Raw genomic sequence first — 5,728 nt, 5'->3', positions numbered from 1 at the left:
TGCAGAAGCATTGAGGCCAAGGCGAACTGCTTACAGGGAAAGGAGGCGGCTTGGAAGCAGAACAGTGACTTTTCATCTTTGTGACCCAATTCTCACCTGGCAGCAGGTTGGGGGAGAGACCACAGACTGCGGCTACTGAAGGAATTCACTCTGAGGTTTCTGTAATAGTAGTTTTAAAAAAAGTAAAGCCAATAAAAAAGACCTTTATTTTTAAGGGTGTGGCTTTGAATGACATGTTAGAAATGTCTCTGTATTTGATATTTGTTAAACTTTCAAAATTCATCCTTATGAAGTATAGAGAATGATGATTGACTTCATATTTTGGAGTTTCCTTTTAGGGATATTAACGGTTTATATACAAGGTGGTCATGCACAGGGAATGGCCATGGATTTCTCTGATCAAGTAGTTTAGAACTAGAACCTGTTAATAATTGTAGATGTGGGTCTTATCCTGTTAGCTTCACATAAACAGACCTTAGCTCCTTTGGTCATATTAAGTCTTCTGCAGTGTTTCAGGATCAGGCCCATTGCTGTAGAATCAAATTTCTGTGGAATAGGGATTATCATTCAGCTTCTTCATCCATGGTTTTTGTGGTAACTTGAGGTTGACATAGGTATGTGACAGGCAACAGTAGAGGGGAGAAATGAATGGTCTACTGTAGTTTAAATGTGGCACGCGAACAAAGATACTGTCCCAAGTGAGGAAGATCACTAGAACCTTCAAATACCAAATGATTTATTTACACAGTATTTTGACATCCTTGAGATGTCCCTCTTCTTGGCCATTTTCCTATCCCTTCCATAAGTGGGCTCCCCCTTTTTTCCCCCTCAAGGATGTTTTTTTTTTTTTTTTTTTGAGAAAATAGTCATTCTCCATACCCCACTAATTCCTTCTGCTTGTCTTCTGTGGGAGGGAAGAGGTTTCGATGCTGCATAATACTGAATTAGTTCACAATCCCAATTTAAGGTCTCCACCTCTTCTCCCTACCCCCACCCCCAGTTCTGGCATCTAGTATCAAATATGCAGTGGTGCAAATTCAGCACCAGAGCTCCTTGATTACTTTCCTTTCAATTTCCCCTTAATTGTTCTGTACTTCCTCCTATTTAGATTATTGGATTGAGGTTTAAAATGAGGTTTTAAACCCCACCTCAGAAATCCCAAAGAGGAGAAAACACAAAACAATGGAAGCGAAAACTGAAATTAAATGAATCAAGGAGCTCTGGTTTAGCTAGGCAGACACAGGTGATTCCCTGTATGTTTAGAAAACTGTTTACTTCTAATAGCTGCTGTTTTTTTGTTTTTGGTTTTTTTACTGCAGTAGCATTTACTAAATTCTATGCAACAAAATGCTTGAAATGAAAGAAAGCATGTTAGATTATTTTGGGTGTCTCTTTAAAATCAGAATTATCAAGTGCCATGGATCCTAGTAAGACTTATAAACTGATGTTGGGATATTTTTTCATACTTGGACTGCCTTGTGTTTCAGTGAATTACTTGTACAGTCTTCATGTTGCCTCACCTGAAAGTGTTCAGCTATCCAATGTGCACTAGATTTTGTATAGTACAGTAGCTGATAAACATGATTGGTCCACGACATACCCCTTCTTCCCTATTGCATCCTTTTTGTAACTCTTGAGCTGCTTTATTGATATAAGTATTTTCTGAGGGTTGATTTGTACACTGAATGATATGCCAGGATATAGGATGAATGTCTGTGGTATTGCCATCAATGTAACCCTTGCTTACTCTGCCACTGCGGAACTTCTGAAAGTGCATAGGCCGACTATGCGGAATGAGTTTCAAGCGGACCATAATCATAACAGTCAGTATTAGCCGACATACCAATTGGAGTTTGTGAACTGCCCTTTTCCCTAGATAGGCTCTGATGTGAACTGCCCTTTTTCCTAGATAGGCTCTGATGAGCTGGCCACAAGAGAACAAACAAGTATAAGTAAAACTGGGAAGAGTCACAGGGAATTTCTTTAGATTTCCTGTTAAGTTTGATGACTATCTGTAAGAAGTGGGGGGGGCTGTGGCTCAGCTGTTGCTAGTGGGGCTACTATGCTAAGCTAGATGGATCAATGGTCTGTCTTGGTATAAGGCAGCTTCATAAGTCCAAGAATAAATGAGACATCCATTGCATTTATACTTTAATTATCCTGATGATGTTAAAATCGAAAACCTATTGGAGATGTCAGAGCATAAAGTGATAGGCTGGATCCAAGGACTTCCTTCCAAAGTCTTCCTCCAGTGAGGAGGAGTCTTCAGGCAATGTGAGAAGGTGCCTTACTTAGCAGAAGGAAAGCCTTGACTGTTTGCCACAAATGTGCAACGCTTCTACTTAGAGGATGTAATTGAGTCCTCCCCCTTCCCATTTTTTGTCCCATGGGCACTCAATTGTTTCAGAAAATTTCAGAATCTTGCGAGGAAAGGATGGCTTTGTGTACCTCCCCTATCCCCCTCTAGCCCTCTGATGAAAAGTGAAAGACTGGGCTAGTGGAGACATTCAGATGTCCTGTTCCTCATAATGGACTAGTGAGCTGAGTATTTTTGTGGGGCTGGGTTGGTCCCTCTGCTATGCCTATGTGGATAAGGCGTGTGCCTTTCATCTAGCAGAACAGAGAAGCTCCCACTAAAACAGGAGATTGATGTGGGGAGTTCAGACTCTGTATTGCCGTAATCCCCATTAGCAATGTCTAGCATTTTAAAAAGAGGAAATGAGAGTCCTGCGGGTGCTTGAATTCATTCTCAACCCTTCACCCTGTCCCATAAATTGTGATTAATTCCTACACATGAAATTGTTAGCAACAATAAATAATTACTGCTGTCACTTTTGAGAAACAGGAAACATCAGTGAACAGGAAACATCGGTGTATCTCATAAAGCACACTTGAACTCTGAGTTGGGAAGCAGCCAATGCCATACTGTGTTTTTTTAAATTTCTGTTAGCCCAGGAGAAAATAAAACAAAGTGGTTGGTTTGGGGTTTTGCTATTATTATTATTTATTTATTATTATTATTTGGTCATTGGGTCCAGTCAGTACCCATTTCAAAGGGAGAATGGGAGTTAGTCTTTCCCCTCCCTTGCCCTGCAGAGCAGACTCATACTGCGCTTCGTAGTGATCATGTCAGCTTAAGCAGCATTGAGCCACATGTGGATGATCAAGTGAAGAGTGCTTAACTTGGCTCTGGGTTCCAGGCCCTGTTTATCTATGGCCCTTACTAAGAGGCCTGTTGTGCGTGTCTTTCAGTTTCCCCTTCTGCAGTGTGGAAACATCAGTAGTTTACCTTTGAGGGCTAACTACACATAACCCTGTCCCCACACATAGTAGTTTTCTGCGTCTTTTCCAAGTCAGCGTGTGTGAGGGGTATCAGTGACTTTTCCTCCCTTTTCCTATGAGGATGTTGTTGTTAAATTGCCTGTTTTAAGGAAGCGGGAAATTACACACCGCTCAATGTCGTGTGTAGTTTGGCCCTGAAAATGACATGATTAGGAATGTTAAATAAGGCAGAAGAAGCAGCATATACAACTGCAATTGACATTCCATGTATATGGATTCTCCTCCCCCCCCCCATTTTTCAGTACAAAACAAAAACAAAAAACCCAAAACGCAACTCTGAGTCAGCATGGGTTCTCTTCAGAATTTCCTTTGGACTGCAAAATCAGAGCTAAATGACACAGTCCATCAGTGATTGATTAGGATTCCTAACATTTTTGTTCTTAATATAATGCAGAGAGATGCTGAATGTGATCAGTGGAGTCATGCTAGTAGCAGGGGTGTTTTAACTATTTTTTGCATCCATGCTGCTTTCCAGATAGATATTGCTTGCCATTTCCCCCATGTTGGGATAGCAGCAGCTTAAGGAAACTATTTAGAATGGGAAAGTGGTATGTGTGTGTGGGGGGGGGGGGTTGTCCCCCAGCCTCACTGCTCTGGTCACAGTTGAAGGCCCTCTCCTACACTCCATTAAAATAAATACAAATGATATGATAGCCATTCGAAGATTTCCTGTGAAGTTTGGCCCCAGATTTCTGATCTTAGCCTTGCAAATTGACTACGACCCCACTAATGAGACCTTGCCAATAAGAATTCATCTTTATTTCTTCTGAGCTAGACTAACACCAGTTGAGTAAAATTCCCCCTACATACTTAAGCTGTTCCCCCATCTTTTCCTGTAGAGTTGCACACGTTTATTAGACTGCAGCTTGAGAGGTTGGGAAGATTTAAAATGATGCTTTCAGCCAACATTTAAAGTTCTTTTTGCCTATGGAATTCAGGCTTTCATCCCATCATACATAGAGACTAAACTTAAATTGCAAGTTCCAGCACACTAAAGCTTTGGATCTCTCAGTAATCAAGGTAGGATAAAATCTGTATTGGTGTGGGTACATGCCCTAAAGATAATCCCTGTTCCTATCTTCTTGCTGAGCTCTTAGAAACATGGCAAATCATAGGGGTGGGGGAGGACAACCAGATTTATTAATCACTTGTATCCTTCTTTCCCCCCAATGGATATCCAAAGCAGCTTACAGTACAAAAAAAAAATGGAAGTACGAGAAGGAAGGTTCCCAATTGCAGAGAGATATTGCCCAGGCCTAAAGCACCTATGAGTAGAGGAGAACAAACTCTATACCTTATTCAGCTGCTGCTAGCCAAATAGCAAGCTTCCCTTTCTCCCATGGGTCTATCATTCCCTAACACTGTATGTCTTCAGCTTGACTGAGGGATCAAACTGACTTAGATGCCGAAGAACAGTCTTTCTGTTTTCTATCACTAATGTTGACTAATAAACTATTCATATACTATAGTGTATAGTTTTCACATAGCTTTAACTTCTTGACAAAAAGAATCCAAGTAAGGGTGCTAAGCATAGGGCAAAATTCAGGACTGCTGGTAGTTAAGGCTGATGCTAGAAAAGAGTTTTCCCTATAATGTTGCATTACTTAAATACGCATGCATTTCACACTACTGAATGCTCAGTTAGCATTTATTGTTTACCACAAAACAAACAGCTGCACATTGTACATGATAAATACATGGCAGTGGATACAAGACAATTATGCCACTTATTTCCCCCTCAAAGGCAACTCACAGGGAGTCAAGCTGGGGGAGGGGGAGAGAGAGTACTTCTCTGAGCCTTTTAACAGTTTCTGCAGGCTAACATCTCAGGGTTCTGTTATTCCATTAGCATTTTAAAGTATTCCTTGTTTATCACCACAATCCAAAGCCCTCATGTAAGGATGTAGTGGACAGTTTGCTATTCATGTTACAAGATCCCTGTGTGGTTCACCCTTGGGAGCTGTATAGCTGTGAGGACTCTAACCTCAGAAGACCACCCCGCCCAGCTTCAAGTATGCAGTGTTTAGAGAAGGTTGGAGGATCTACAAGCCACCTGAAAGAAAAGAAATCTTTGAACAGTTGCCATTTTACAGTTAAAGGGGCACGGTCGTCTTGTTGGCAGCTTCGGCTAGGATTCTTCGCTTTTCTTGTGTGTAAACGTGACATGGTATGGGTGGGGAGGAAGGAAATAACTGAGCTGCAAGCATACTGGTCTCCTGCCCTTGTGAACAAGATCTTCGCCAGTCATAGTGCAAAGGGCATTGCAAGAAATGACTCAGAGAAATTTTTCCCATTGCTGAAGAAAGTATTTGCATGTAGGCAGCTGGGAAAGGAATGTATATTTTCTTACACACACCCCTTCCCATCTCATTCCTTCCCTTTCTCT

Source organism: Euleptes europaea, chromosome 5, assembly GCF_029931775.1.
Source record: "Euleptes europaea isolate rEulEur1 chromosome 5, rEulEur1.hap1, whole genome shotgun sequence".
NCBI lineage: Eukaryota > Metazoa > Chordata > Lepidosauria > Squamata > Sphaerodactylidae > Euleptes > Euleptes europaea.
This window is presented reverse-complemented; position numbering follows the sequence as displayed.